Source organism: Macadamia integrifolia, chromosome 9 (assembly GCF_013358625.1).
Source record: "Macadamia integrifolia cultivar HAES 741 chromosome 9, SCU_Mint_v3, whole genome shotgun sequence".
Lineage (NCBI taxonomy): Eukaryota > Viridiplantae > Streptophyta > Magnoliopsida > Proteales > Proteaceae > Macadamia > Macadamia integrifolia.
Window position 1 is genome coordinate 25,225,956 of NC_056565.1, and position 16,169 is coordinate 25,242,124.

The 16,169-nt window shown below is 33.7% G+C and overlaps 1 long non-coding RNA gene across 1 annotated transcript; it reads right to left on the bottom strand.

Annotated features, from left to right (window-relative positions):
* Positions 1-4,851: 4,851 nt before the first annotated feature.
* Positions 4,852-12,649, bottom strand: LOC122090088. The gene is made up of 3 exons (XR_006143412.1): positions 12,169-12,649; positions 5,297-8,382; positions 4,852-5,202 (listed from the first exon to the last, which is right to left on the bottom strand). It is a non-coding gene; the product is annotated as an uncharacterized LOC122090088 (long non-coding RNA).
* Positions 12,650-16,169: the final 3,520 nt, after the last annotated feature.

A 16,169-nucleotide genomic window follows, 5' to 3' on the forward strand; every position in this document is an offset into this window, starting at 1 on the left:
ATGATAAGGACCATAGGGCATAGATTATATGGCAAATCCATAAATGAGGCATTTGAACATAAAACTTTAGTCACAACTATACATGTGATGCATTCTATCATAGCAACTTATTTCTGGTGTGATGCAGTGGACCAGCTTGCAAAGCTTGTGAAGCAGGCTGAGTCTGCTGGCCGGAGAATTTGTCGGTCCTTGTATCATTGTAAGATGGTCATGTATGGGTCACAAAATCGGCTGGAGGAGATGGAAAATGTACTCGATGAGATAGGGAGATTCAATATTGATCCCTCAAAGAAGACATTCGTCATCATGTATAAGGCCTACTTAAGGTATGGCCAAAGGCATAAGTTAGATCAATTGCTAGGGATAATGTGCAAACATGGGTTTGGAATTCCATTGGATGCGCCTAGAAGAATGTAAGCTGCTTCTTTTCATTTTATCTGGCGTACTTTGTCAGTAATTGCTCTTTCTGTATCTTCTAAGATTGACAAATAAGTGCATGATCCTTCTTTTTTTTGGGGGGGGGGTTAATTTGGATGATGTTTTTTTTTTTTCCTGGCTAGTTCATATCATTGTTCATTGTTTCCCTTTTTAAAATGTGGTTAATTGATCATTGCTTCTATAATATCAAAATTAGTTCTTACCACCCCAAAATATTTAATTCTCACGATTACTAGATTTGCTGTCAGATTACAACTGTAAAAGATACCTCTTCTTTTCATAGAACTGTCAGCATTTTGTTCTCACCACACATTGACATGGATGAATGTCTTTATGTTTCCTAATTACTGCATTTTTGGAGACATTTGATGTTTGTAATTCCAAATCATGATTTTAACTTGATTGGACCCGTTTTCTATCATTTTCCTTTCCAAAAGTTTCTTGGATATTTATGGTTGATGAGATGCCATCTGGCCTTGTTTCTTGGACAATTAGACTTAACTTCAACTCTTCACAATAGAACATGAGCTTTTTTTTTTTTTTTTTTTTTTTTTTTTTTTTCATCTTTTCAGTGAATTCAGAGATTTCATTTTGTTTCAGTACAGAATGTGATGGTGATGTTTTGCAACTCTGATTTTAGTCACTCTTTTGGCAATTGCTGTTTTTTTAGTATATCTGACAAATGCAATTCTGTCCCCCCTCCCCAAACCAAACCAAAAAAAAAAAAAAAAAAAATCATATTACTGCCCATGCTGATTTTGTCATTTTCTCTTCCTTATTAATAATTTATTATGCTATCTAAAAAACAGTTGGAAGGAAAAAATGTAAAACCAGAAATTTTTCCTAGGTCATTGGTACTTTTATGTTCTCTCAAGGTGTGTTTGAATGTGCACCTGATCTGCAGATCAAATAGTCCAGTAGTTAAATGGTTTTTGCATTTTATTATTATCAATTGTTTTCATCTTTTTCCTGTGGAAAATTTATTGGCACCTAGCATATTAAATATTGTAGCTAATGACATAGATATTGACAGAAAGTTCTTTTGGAACTTCACATTTTCTTAGGAATCAGCAACCTCTGCTTGTTTGATGGCTTATCAAAATCTGGGTGAATTGGAGATTCTGGATCTCAATTCAGGGAAACCATGATAGATTCAACTCATCTCTACTTCTTTATATCTTTTTTACTATAGAAGTTCTCTTAGTAGTTAGTACAAAGAATCAATGTTTTCTAGTGTTATTTGCATTTCTGAATGAATGTAGGGGTCTAAAGTAAAACTATCGTGGAAAATATTAGAATTTTAACACATGTAAGTGGTTAAATTAATCAGTTTCCTAGACAATGCTTTGATACGAAATATTTGTATTCCACCTACTATATTGAGTTTTTTAGAACCTACTAATAAGTTAATCTCATTGTTTCTTGTTTCTATTCTTACACTAAAGTCATAGAGAGGTAGACAAGATGGCCAACCAGAGAGAAATGGAAAACAAGGGAAACAAATGCAATCAAGAGATTACAGAACTATTCATTTCACGAAAGAAGGTTGCTGCCTTAATGAAGTTGAATTTGACAAAGAGCAACAAGGGTACATCCTCCATGTCCTAAAAGAAATCAATCAATCCATATTCTCGAAAGACCAGCACAGGGTCTCCTCCGTCTCCTCTGTCGGGAATGGAAAACTCTTGACCTGTTCTCAACAAATGAAATGCAAACAAATCAAAATTTCCAAGGCATGTCCCTTTGAAATTTGTGAATGAAAGGGACTGTCAATTTATTTATGAGATGTATGGTGCGTGGTTGCATTTGGAATTTTTGATAATTTTCACTTCATGAGATTTTAATTTGTGAGAATGGAAGTTGATTAACAGATTTGATGCATTCAATGGATGAATAGATCATGGATGTTTTACTGTTATTTCTTACTTAGGATATAGATCATGGATGATCATGTGAGGAGGCATGATTTGGTTTCATACAATGCAATAAATAAAAAAATGCTACAGGTCATAAATTTCACCACTTATATGAGTCTTTAGCTCAAATAAGTAGAGCACTTGGGGAATTCCCAAGAAATGGTGATTCGAATCCATCAAGATTCATTAATTGTTATTGAGTTTAAATTTTTTTCCCACTTAGGTCACGAGATATGGATTGGTTTTATAAAGAAAGAAGAAATAAAATTAGGGTAAATTGTTTCTTTAAAAATATTATTGGTGGTCAATATGTTTTCTATTTGTTTGGGGAATAGATATCTCTTGATATCAAGATTTGAAATGTTGGTTTTTTTTTTTAGTATAAGATCCATCTCTCTCTGAAAGTTTGTTTGATCGGAGAAAATTAACTAAGATGATTTTTATTTTATTGATTTTTTAATCTAAAGATCTATTTTGTTGTATCATAATGTATATGTACATTTTTATTTTCTTAAGGTGGTCTGGGCTCTTGGAATATACTTGATTCATTTTGAAAGGATTTGTCAAGGCTAGCAAAGCTTGTATTTATTTGTTGGCACTGCTTTCTCAATATAGACACTTGACTTTGTAGGAAAAATCATTGGTTTATGTTTTGAAATTAAAAATTGTATTTGATATCATAGAGAAGGCAACATCAATTCCATTCAAGTTAAAGCATTTGACCAATAAATTTTTTCAACATGCTAGCTTATGTGACAAGTGAGGAAGAAAAAAAGATCATTTAAGTTACAGTGTCTTCCCAGCAAAATTTGATTGGTGTTTAATATTTATTTAATTTTAATGAAATAATAAATGAGGCAACATAAGATCTACTCGGGTCAACATTTGGATCAGTTCCCCTAGATGACACATCAACGCTTAGAAAGGATGGCCAAAAAACTCCAACAAACTAGTTCAAGTTGTTTGTAATAAAAATACATTTGTGTTTACAATTAAAATAAAACAAAATTAATGTGGCATAGAAAATAAAAATTAAAGTCAGTTGTTCGAATGGACAAGAAATACTAACCCCTTTTCATGACAAAGATGAAAAATCAATTTCATCTATTAATGCTTCGACACTCATTGAAAAGGAGCGTCAACCGTAACAAGCCAATTTGAAATATGGATGGTAGAGTAGTTGCGAATGAAGGAAACGCTAACTTAGTGGCAATTGTTGTTTGATACTAGCTTTGCTAATGCTCTTTCACTTTTTTCTCATTTTGATTTGAGTGTTTATTGTGACCAATGAACCTATTGATGATAAAGAGTCACTGTATTTTCATATCTAAATGAATCTTTAGTCAAATTTACTCTTTCCTAAAATATGATAGTTTCTTCACTTTTTTCCGTATTGATGGATATATATATATATATATATATATTTTTTTTAAATATTACTAGGCTAGTAGAGAATGCATCATAGTGCCCACTCTAGTTGGCATTTAGACAGTCCCTTATTTGACATATCAGTAGATATGAGAATTGGCCAAAAAAAAAAGACACACACACACACAAATTATTTAACATAAAGGATAGAACCAGATGCAAAAAAGAAAGAAGCTTGTAGGTGTTTGGTCTGAAGACCTAGTGGCCCTGCAACATACAAAATATTTGTTTATCCTTTTACATTTTACATTCAAAAATAAAAGATTTCATCAGTTTTGAAATGTCATTAATATAGAAAAAAATGGATTATTAGTATGGAAACATAATACCGTCGCTTAAAATGGTGTTTTATCACGGTTATATATCGTTGTCATTATTTTACTATAAATGACGGAATATGCATATTGTAACCCAAAGGGGTAGCACAGTTGGTGAGCAACGAACTTGGTACGAGTTGTAAACTTGAACATCCTAAGTTCGACTCCCACTAGGCACACCTTGGGGCACTCACACATGGGTGTTTAGTGCTCTTCACAGCTTTCAATAAAAGTTGAATGGTTCTCATTCAGCCCCAGTGTGACCTGGTCCATACGGTTGTGGGGTTAGTATAGGCTCGCGGGACTAGTCAGGCCAAAGGCTTGGATAGTGCAGTTGTGGGGTTGCGTAGTTGGTGAGCAATGAACTTGGTTTGAGCAGTAAACTCGAACATCCTAAATTCAACTCACACTAGACACACCTTGGGCAACTCACACGAGGGTGTTTAGTCACAGCTTTCAGTGAAGTCGAATGGTTCTCATTCAACCCCGGTATGACCTGGTCCATATGGTTGTGAGGTTAGTATGGGCTCGCAGGACTAGGCCAAAGGCCTGGATACCCATCATTAGCGGAAAAGAAAAAAAAAAAGAATATTCATACTGTTGTAACAATTCATTTTTACTACAGAAAAAAATTTCCGTTATTAATAGTATACCTTTCTAAAAAAAATATATATATATATATATATATTTATATTCAAAAAATTAATTCCTATAATAATACATCCACGAAAATAATACATCCACGAAAAAAAAAAAAAAAAAGAATATATACAATTTGATTCTCAATATGCAATATACTATTATGATCTTTTTGGTGCAAGACCTCTTTCTCAAGCAACAACTCAACGCAAATTTTCTTTATACTCCTTTATCAACTGCGTAATGCTAACTTTTGCAACCCATTCTGCCACCTCATTGTGAATGACCACCCCTGTCTTGCTACTCTGACTTGGTCATTTCAAACGCATCATCATCCCTCGGAGGAAAATAGAGTTAGTGAATGCTTCCAATTTGTGACAAGTGACATGCAACCCAAGAGTGGGCTCATCAAATTGAATCTAGCAGGAAGCACTAGTCCCCTTTAGACTTCAGTTACAGTTTCCCTAGATAAGGTTTAATCATTAGTATAGCACAATTGTGAATGGACCAACATAAAGTGAATTAAAAAAATGATATCTAAAAAGTTCAAGTCCTTACTTCATAAACTGGAACAAGTTTTCTCTACATCCTTGGTTCGTTTTTTCCTACAGCAAGTAGGAAACAAATACAATGAGTATTGGAAAAATTTCTCCACACTTGTGTATTCACTAATTGCCTTGTGAGAAGCAAATGGAAAAAAATTGTGTTTAGTCCCAAAGGTGTTGAACAATGGCCTGGGCAGCAGCTCCCTCTGCAGATCTTCCGTTGCACTCTCTCACTTTCTTTCTCTTCCACTTTTCTTCCACCCTTCTTCTTCCTACCTCTCTTTCCACTCCAGCTGTCTATAAAACACTTCTTAATCTCTGGAATTTTCTTCTAAAAATTCTGAAACATAACACAAAGAACAGTAGTATATATCAAGATGCTCCTAGAAGCTTCCTTCACAGCTGTCAAGACTTCTTCCTCTCCTGCATTCCTTCTTGCTCTTTGGATATTGGACTATAACCAAGAGAAGCTAGAGAAGATTAACAGTAAGCTTCATAGTGTAGCAGTCCAAATTATTCTTGACATAAGACCTCTAAAGAACTTCAAATAGATGAAAATATTTCCCATAAACAACATAAAATTTGTCCACTCACTGTTCACAGAACTGTAGCAAACTTTTGTTTTAAATGAAGCACATAATAACCAAAATCAGATGCGAACCACAATATTTGTGTTGTCTCTGGTAGGGGTTCCAACTGAAATTGCAATTGGATAGCACACAATTTTTAGTAAGCAAATGTATTCCAAACTGAAAAGGTGGTGGGGAGTAGGAAAAAAAAGGTACAAACCAGATAAATTACGCCTCTTGGAGCTCTGTTTTCACATTCTCAAGGCCACCAATATCAAACTTTAAAGGCATTTCATTTTCCATGCACTCCCCATCTCTGTTCCCATCTCTGTCTCTCTCACTGTGGAATGTCTCACAAAATAGCACTTCAAAATGATTATAACAAGATTTTATTTTCATTAATTATGCTTGTCTGGTCATTTCATAAAACACAACTGAAGGACAAATATTTTCTTCTGTATGTGAAACGGGATAGGTGTGGCTTTAATAGGGAAAAGGCATTGTTAAGTTGTTTTTCCTTTTTCCTTTTTCCAATAATGAGTGGTGATTTACAAGAAAAAAAGTTCTTGGGATACACCTAGCCTCCTAATTTCCTTAAGGTCTTTTTCTCTTTCTTCTTACCTTTTTACCTATTTATCTTTGGTGAGGGTAACCTACTCCTTGAATTTGTCCGGAAAACCAATTCTATATAGGGATATACCAAATGCAGCAGTAGATGATCCTGAGAATCAGGAACATAGAGAATTGTTTCTCTCAAGGAATTATCCCTGCAAATCTGATTATTTGACCAAAGTGGCCAAGAACCAAATCTACAAAGCAATTATTTTCAAAGCCACCTGATGCATCAGCAACAATGAAATATGCACTACAGCAGCACAGCCACAGAACAACACCATAAAATTGATTTTTCTATTCAATACACATGGGACATAATGACTTTTGCATAAAACCACAATGGAATATGCATTACACCAATATTTTTTATTTTTTGGTAATCATTACACCAATATTAGTACTAGTATAAATGAATTTTTAGCTGTTTAATACACATAATGTATTATGATATTTAGAATTTGATTATTGATCACCAATGAAAGTAAATCTTCTTCTCCTCTCATTAAGAAAATGGAGAGATATTCTTGAGATTAAAAAAGAAAAAAAAAAAGGTTTCCGTTCATGCATGGTAGATTTAATTTCCTTCCAACTTCCAAAATCCTATTTAGTGTAGCAGGGAAGGGACCAGAAAGTCACACAGCTTCTATGTCTCAAGAAATTGAATCCACCTAATGGATTCACCTACAATAGAGATAGAGAAGCTTCACTCTCAGCTCCTAATGGAAAACAAGAAGATATGGAAAGGGAAATTTCAATGCAAAGAGAAGATAGATTCTTCACCAACAAATGCTTTAAACCCTAGATTCATCCCCAAACACAGAACATATCAAATACAGGGGAGGGGGTTCGTCAATGTGAATCTGAGCCTCGCTGGAGTTGTATGGCTTCGCTCCCGTAGGTTAGCTTCAACTGAATCACTGTTCTCCTATGTTCTCCGCTCCCGTAACTTTGTCGGCTGTTGCAGTCGAAGGTTGAAGATGAATTTCGTTCCAAGTCAAGGGTATGAAAGGTTTGGTTTTAAGTAAAGGGTGTTTTTGCAACTTCAATTTTTAAAAAAGGGTATTTTCAACATTAAAATGGTGAAATCACCAGCTAACAATTTTAAATTAACAGTGACTAACGGATTGGACTTAATTGTAACAATCTTTTAAACTATAGGGGAGAGGTGTGTAAATCGCTCAAACCCTTGGACCCACACGTAATTTCGGCAAACTACAGGGGAGGGGGATGTAATTATATATATATATATATATATACACACACACTAGTAAAATAGACACGTGCAATAGTTCTACAATAATCTAAATGCATTCTAAAAATTATCCTTTGTAAAATTTATTGTTCTAAATATTTGAAAGGCTCAATCTATTTCAATATAAATTATAAAGAAAAGAAAAATAAATTAAACATGAGTTTAAGATACAAAAGATTAGAGGAAGTAAAAAGAAAGACAAAACAGATTATGAAGCAAAGCTAAACTAGTTTGAACACAAACTTTGTAAAGTTAGATTACAACCTCGAATCCAACTTCTCCAATTGATTTATTTGACTGCAAGTTCAAATTAGAGTATCTATAATAGAAGCAAAATCAAACACAAAAAATAGAAAATAACCACCTCCGCCTTGACGGATTGTGTTTTATTGTGAGTAATAAGGGAGATAAAAGTGTTATGGAAAATGAAGAAAAATAGAGAGTAGGATAGAAGAATAGAGAGTTAGAGGAACGCAAAACTCCATACTTGTAAAGTAGACAATGGTCATTCATGGTGAATTTAGATGGCCATTTGTTGGCAAGGACAGACAAAATACGGAATACACAATCGAACATTGTGTAGACACCTAATTTTGTCACCCCCCAGTGATGATGACAATAAGAAGAATTACACATATCGCGATCTGCGGAGGCTCATGGTACCTACATATTGGACAAATTTGCTTTCAATATTATAAAAGATCCCATCCAAGTGGAAATTATTAAGTAGAATTCCATCAAACACACAAATTAAAACTCAAACAGAGTGAGAAGAAATTAAAACTTATCAATGTCCTTAATCACCAAGGAAGTATATAAAACCTATAAATACATTATTGGGAGAATGGCATGGAAATTTATTTGGACATCCGTTAGACCAAATAAAACCCATGAATGCATTAGAATGTAATCAGTAAAAAAAAGAAAGTAAAGAGAACATAAATTGCGTATGTGTTGCCATAGCGTTTTAGGTTGTAAATCGAATCAAATAGAAAATAATAATGAAAAAGGAAATTGCAATAACTCACAATACAAAGCTCTGTTTAATTCTACCAAGGGATAAAATTAAGGATGAATCGAGAGGACTTGTCCTAGACAAGTTGCATCTCTTTCCATTGACATATTTTTGGCTCACTATAATGAGTTAGCATAGATAGGATTAGTAAAAATACATGTGCAAATGCACATGTGTGTGTGAGCTTCAAAATGTCCACATCAAACTAAATGTATTTCAATCATATATGATATCCATTGAAGCAATTAGTAATTTAAGATGATTATTAAATATTTATTTTTAAAATTTTAAATAATGATAGACAACTACGTCATTGTTTGTAGAAAATCATATATAATATCCATAATGTATGTTTGTTTCAAACTATGATAAGGAAAAAAAAAAAAAAAAAACTAAATAAGTGGGGATATCATTTTTATATTTTGCGATGAGGGTGGTCTTACTCATAGATTCATCCTCTTATTGCCGGGGGCAAAAGAGAACAACAATTAGAATTTCCTTCTAAAGCATTAAATATATGTAGCATCATAATGAAACAATCCATAAGATAAAGAAGAGGCCCCAAAAAAAGGCATACTAAGGAAACAAGAGGTTATGATATCTCACCAAGCTCCCAAAAAAGGAAGAAGAAGAAGAAGAAGAAGAAAAAAAAAAGAAAAAAAGAAAAAGAAAAAAAAAAACCCTTTATATTATAAAATATCATATCAGCTAGTGCAAATGATAGTTCAACACTATAAAATGCTGATAGAGTTGATCAATAGTCTAATATAAATTTTATGAATGCAGGGCCATTATAAATTAAGGTTCTTCGATAAAACAATGTATGGACGATCCAATCAACCTTCTGAAATCCAAGATCTTATTGTAAGAAAATCCAAGAGATCCAAAAGTCCAATTACAATAAAGACTGACAACAAGTACTTTAGGAGGCTAGAGGCAAATGTTGGGAGGTCTTTCAGACGAACTATGAGTTAATCTTACCTTATACCATTGTTAAATTTTTCAATAAAAGTTATATACTGAACTATCATGCAAATTACTTGAATGCCTTATTAAACTATTAAATAAAGGATAGATTACAAAATGGATGGAAGGTCTTTATGCAATGAAGAAATATCTAGAGTCTCAAAAGAATAGGATTCTTGTGACATCAAAAATTTCAATACCCATGGATTAATTCGTTAATTTGATGGCACGTGTCTTCATCTCCCTATCATTACAAAAATTAAAAGATATAAATTATGTGAAGTCTTAATCTAGACATCAACAAACTCAATTAAAAAAGAAAAAAAAAGGCATAAAAACTAAACTAAGTACCAACAAATTAACAGAAGGTGCTTTACATTAAATAGTAGAATTTTCATTTAAGTTTTTCTAGGCTGTTGCTTCATGCAAACTTGCTTAGATTCCAGAGTCTAGAGATAATGGGAAGAGATATGTGTAAGGAAGGATAAGATAGTAGAGATAGATGTGTGTAAAGATAATAGAATAGAAAGAAGAAAGAAACTGATACATGTTTCTATTCATCTAAATTTTGAGGTGCTGAGTAAATTCTTGGAGATATATCTAGAAATAAAAAGGACAAAGTTCTTCATGTTTACGGGAAATGAAAATATGAAAAAAAAGAGCATCCTCTCTCTCTCTCTCTCTCTCTCTCTCTCTCTCTCTCTCACACACACACACACACACACACACTAAAAAAATCCATCCTAAAAAGTGGGCAAACATTTTACCATTAGGTTTCTTACATATATTATAACTTTGCTAAGTTTATGGTATGGCACTAAATATTTGCTAGTGGCTTCTTTCTAGCAAAGCAACAACCTAATGCGATTGGAAAATATTCCTACTCCCACCAATTCTCTATGAAAAATCAAATTTCATTCCAAACAATTTGTCCTATAGTTGTTTTTATAATGATTATCATTATTCCTCCATATCAAGAAGAAGAATAATAGATAAAATTGGGTGTGGGGGTGGGGGTGGGGGTGGGGAAAGAAAACTACTTTACAAAGAGAAAAAATTGTTTAAATAGAAGGAAAAGAAAAGTAGTATACATCATATTTGTCCCCAAAGACATTCAGCTATATTTTTACTGAGTAAAGCAAAATGGTACAGTGCAAGGCTATTCCATGGTTTGTCCTTCAGGATTGGCTTTCTCTGCAACAGTTCCTCGACTTCATCCCTTAGAAGATAACTCATTATTATAGGGAATCAAACCATGTTGCTGATTATCTTGCCAAGCCTGCAGCAAAAACAGGCGTCTCTGGAACCATGGAGGAATTTCCCTCATATGTTTTTGAGGAAATTACTTGTTATCAAAGTCCAGATTTAGATTTTGCAGATAGCTTTGGAGGGTCCCTGCTGATGGCAATGCCGAAGGTGGGGTCCTTTCTTAGCTAAGGTTTTCTTCTTCATGTACACTATTTTTTGTTATCTTCCTTGATTAATACAGTTCAAAAAATAAAAAAAATATAAAGGCAAAATGGTACCTTTCTCTTAAATGTTTTGTTTATGGACTAATTTCCCAACCAAAAGAACAGAGCTCTTACCCCAATTCTAAGAGGTGAATTTAAATTCTATAACACATTAAAGGAGGGAAGTGAGACACCAAGGTTGAAGGTATCTGCAAGAATTTTACATCGCACTATGAATCATAACAATTGCCTTTCAGTTATCTCAGCATTAAAATCAATATCCTTTCTCTTCTCTTTTCTTTTTATTTTTTTATTTTTTTATTTTCATACTCTTGCTACAACTTGTGTCTTTCAAGGTTTTCAAGCCTTTGAATTAAAACTTTCTTTCTTACCACCTTTCTATCAATGAACCTTGACTGATTTTGCTCCTTGCCAAGAAGTCAGTATTGAACATAATGAAACTGAATGAATACACCCAGAGGAAATAATTAACTACGAACCTTTCTGACATAAACCATGCCCAAGTTTAAAAATATTGGAAAATCCTAGGGGTGCTCACGTTTAAATTGGCAAGGTAATGGTATTGTTGTTTATGATCAATCTTATGAATCTCAGGTATTGAAATTGCACTTCCTATAGTGTAGTTTTTTTTTTGCACCCACAACCCCACACCCCCCCCCCCCCAAAAAAAAAAAAAAAATTGAATATCAGCTTAATTCTTTTCCTTTGGCAATGTTCCTTTTTTGCAATTGGATCAAAGAATGTGAGGATTTTATTTGTTACATTCACTTTAAATTTCAAAAGTTTCAGAAATCAAGCAACGTTAACTTAATAAATTAATGAAAAAATCCCACCTCAACTATTTGGAATCCACTATAGGCTGTGAATAAAACAATAATGACACCACTCAAGGATCCAAAATCAAAAGAGGAATTCAAACATGGCATAAGAGCACAACATGAGAATTGAACGAGATGTCAATCTTAGGCAACAAATTAGTTGGATAGAAAGTATTACCTCATAAATCATCTTATATCTCTTCGAAGTGCAGCAACTCACCCTCTACCATTTTCTGTGAGAAAAATAAAGAAATCCATGGTTCCTGTTTTGAGGTAGTTTTCTAATCTGACCCAACAGGAAAAGGAAAATCCCTTGTTATGGGGCCATTGCATAGGTGTTCTTATAACACTTTTCTATAATAAGGTTAAAAAAAGTTAGCTATAACTCAAAATATCTCAATTATATGAACAATAAAATATTTCTACCCAATGAATGTCCAAAGTAAACGACATAGTTCTGAATGCAACAATTAGGAATTTAATTAAGACACAAGTAAAGAAGTAGAAATAACTTGTGGAATTTCAAAATATAAAAAAATAAATAAAGATCAAGAGGAAGTAATAAGCCTTTCAGTCCGTTCAAAGAAAAGCGTTTGCTCTTGAAAGCCATCGGCCTTGGATGAAAGGGTATGACTTCTTTGGGACTTCAGAATCTTTGAACCTCTACTCCAAATGCCATGGGGATTGCCATTGAGAAGAGAGAGAGAGAGAGAGAGAGAGAGAGAGAGAGAGAGAGAGAGAGAGAGACGTATAAGAGTGCAATCCCTTTGTACGTCCTTCTCAAACATGCCATGAGAAAATAGTATAAATCAGAGCACAATCTCCATATATATTTACTGCAATGACTGGTTTTTTTGATTGTGTATATAAGGTTCTCCTATTGATCCCCTATAGAAAGTGATTTTCCCTAATATAGAAAGTGAATTTCCCTTAAAAAAAAATAGTAAAATAAGAGTGCAATCCCCTTATATATTTACTGCCATGAGTGGGTTTTTTTTGTACTTGTATATAAGATTTTCATATGGAAAGTGATATCCCTTATATAGAATGTGATTTTCTCTCTAAAATAGTATATATATAAGAGTGCAATCACCTTATACTATTTAAGTACCAAAAAAAGCCAACTCATCGCAGGGAAGATCCACATATGTAAGAGATATGGTCTAATTGTATATATACTATATCCTTTCGTCCCTTATATATACTATTTTATATTTATAAGAATGGAAGATTTAGAGAGAGGTGGAGGGTACCAAAAAAATAGAAAGATTAAGAAAGAAAGAAAAAAAAAAAAGAGAATGAAGAAATTAAGGTTTTTAATTTAAAAGAAATGGTAACATAGTCCAAAGAAAGATTAGCCATGAAACATTAATATATGCTTTTATAATTGTATGATATATATATATATATATATAGAGAGAGAGAGAGAGAGAGAGAGAGAGAGAGAGAGAGAGAGAGAGAGAGAGAGAGAGAGAAGGAAAGCGCTATTATCAGTAGGAAGAGCAATCCATACCACAAGCATAGTACCATAAGTAGTACCACAAGTCGTACATCATGAATCTAGTTCTATGTGGACAATACTAGACCTTAGACCCAAGAAAAATTATACAATAGTGTTGTCTAGACTATTCCATAGGCACATCACTTTACATAATTAAATTCATGATAACATGAATATTCTAGAATATTCTTTTAAAATGAGGTTGCTTTCTAACAAATAGCATCCCCAAATTAGGGGTGTCAACTGGTCGGGCTTGATCATTTAGATGCCTTATACTGTGAACACCCATTTAAATAAACGGGCCTAACTTTGGGGTGCATCATATGGTTTATAATCGGGTCGGTTAGTGTTGGTCTCTAATCGAGCTTCTTTAAATAGGTCTTAACTGGGCTACGAACCTATTTAAGTATAAACGCGCTTTAAACATACCTATCATAAACTTTTTTTCTCAAGTGAGTTGAAGGCCCATAATATGTGCCTTAAATCTTTAATAAGGAAGAAAAATGATATGAGATTATGGTTGTTCTTTCAGAAAAAAAAAAAAAGAAGAAGAGAGATTATGACCATTACAACTTATAAAATTAAGCTTAATTAAATCAAATCCTATTACAAAGCAAAAGATAAGAAAGCTTAACTAGTTTCATACTAGTAGTGGAAAAATAAGAATTATATATAGTATTAAAGATGTCGAGTTGGGCCGGGCTACAACGAGTCAGTTCAAGCTAGACGTATAAACGTGTTGGTTCGGTTGGACGCCCAACGTACTAGCTACCTGCACCGTGAACACTATCCCAAATGTGTTGGGCCGATCTAGGTCAGACCATAAACGTGTTGGGCTCGGGCCTACTAGTGCAGGCTTCGAATTGACACCCCTATCCCAAATCATCTCACACTATCTGTAGGATACACATTCTACAGATTTCGTTCTTTACTCACATTGTAGAACTTCTGCAACAGAAATCAAGCTTGCGTTCAAGATCTGAGAAGACTGCAAACACATTTGAAACGAGATTTGGTCGGTGTTCCCATTAATTTTGATGTCCTTAGGTCTCTGAAGCAGTTAGATATAACATATTTACAACTACCAAGAGACTGTAACAGATGAACAAGGAAACCAATGTTATCTTATCAAGAAAGAATTGAAAACGGAAATGGAGATATGAAACAACTGATTTGAAGGAAGGAAAATCAATGGTTTTTGTTGGATAATTGTATTACAATTTCTTATAAAAATAAAACAAATTGCAATACAAAGCTTTTGCAGTAGAAACTACTATGATGTTGTAGTATTGATCCTTGGCTGAAATGAGACAGGGATAGACTTTAAATAGATGTTGAATCACCACCACAGTAACTGAAGAAGCTTCGATCAGAATTGAGGTTGAATCACACTTATAGTGCTGCCTTTAAGGTAATTGATGCTCTCTACTGCCAAAAGTTATTCTGCATCTCTACCTCTAAGAGAAAACAACCTTCCACTAGAAGATGAGACAGTTCTTCTAGTCCCTTCTAGGAGCAAAAAGCTACAGCACAGCAGCCCCCTCTAACCTTACACAAGACTTAGAGAAAATAGAAGAAAGAGAAAGACTTGTATGGTTGCAAAGAATAGAAATAGATGGAGTGTCAATGTGTGAATGTATCTCTGCAAGGTATTTGATTGGGTTTATATAGATCCAAAACTAACCTTTGCATTCTCTTGGATTCCCCAAGAGTAACCTCCAACTAATGGCAAGTTGATTGGAGAATAATGTCATATGGACATGAATTAGAAATTAATTCATTAAATTAAATTAATCCCAATCAATTCCTTAGCCCACCTCCTCACTCATGATAATGACCATGAATGAAATTTAGAGCTCTCATAGGGTGTTATTGACCATTTTCTAGCCCACCTCCCCACTCATGGTAATGACCATGAATGGGCTTTAGGGCACCCACATAATGACATTGACCATTTACCTCCATTTGATAATAACATATGGCATGAATTAAGAATTAATTTCATAAATGAAATTAATCCCAATCAATTCTCTTTGCCCACCTCTCCACTTATGGTAATGGCCATGAATGGAATTTAGAGCACCCATAGGGTGTTATTGACCCTTTTCCACTACCTTGACCCTAAGGGTCTCACACCATTACAAGTCATAAAACACAAAAGAAAAACTTCATCTTGAAACTTAATTATAATAAAATAAATATAAATTCTAACATTTTTCTAAATGGTTAATTGGTTTGCTCTCTATTTGTGATCGACTGCACATATAACAAACAGATTTTTCCGCTGGGTTAAGGCTGAGTTTGTTTACAGATTTTTCTTACAAGGTTTTTGATGAAACGTTGAGAATTTTAAAACCTATAATGCGCTTTTGCCAAATATATATCCAAACAAGGTTCTCATTCTCATTTAAGAACTCAATCTAAATCGTGAGAATGGGAATGTGCATTCTCAAAATGGGAATGTGCATTCTCAAAATGGGAATGCATTACTCAACACAACCTATCATCCTAAGAGATTAAAAGGGGTAGAAAGGTCATTTCCTAGAGGGAGAGGAGAGGAGCGCTAGCAGAGATGTTGCTCATATGTTATTTTTTTTGATAGAGAAAAGAAAACTAAGTCCATTACACAAATAAGAAAGAAATTACATCTTTATAAGATTTTTTCTTTCTGGTAACTT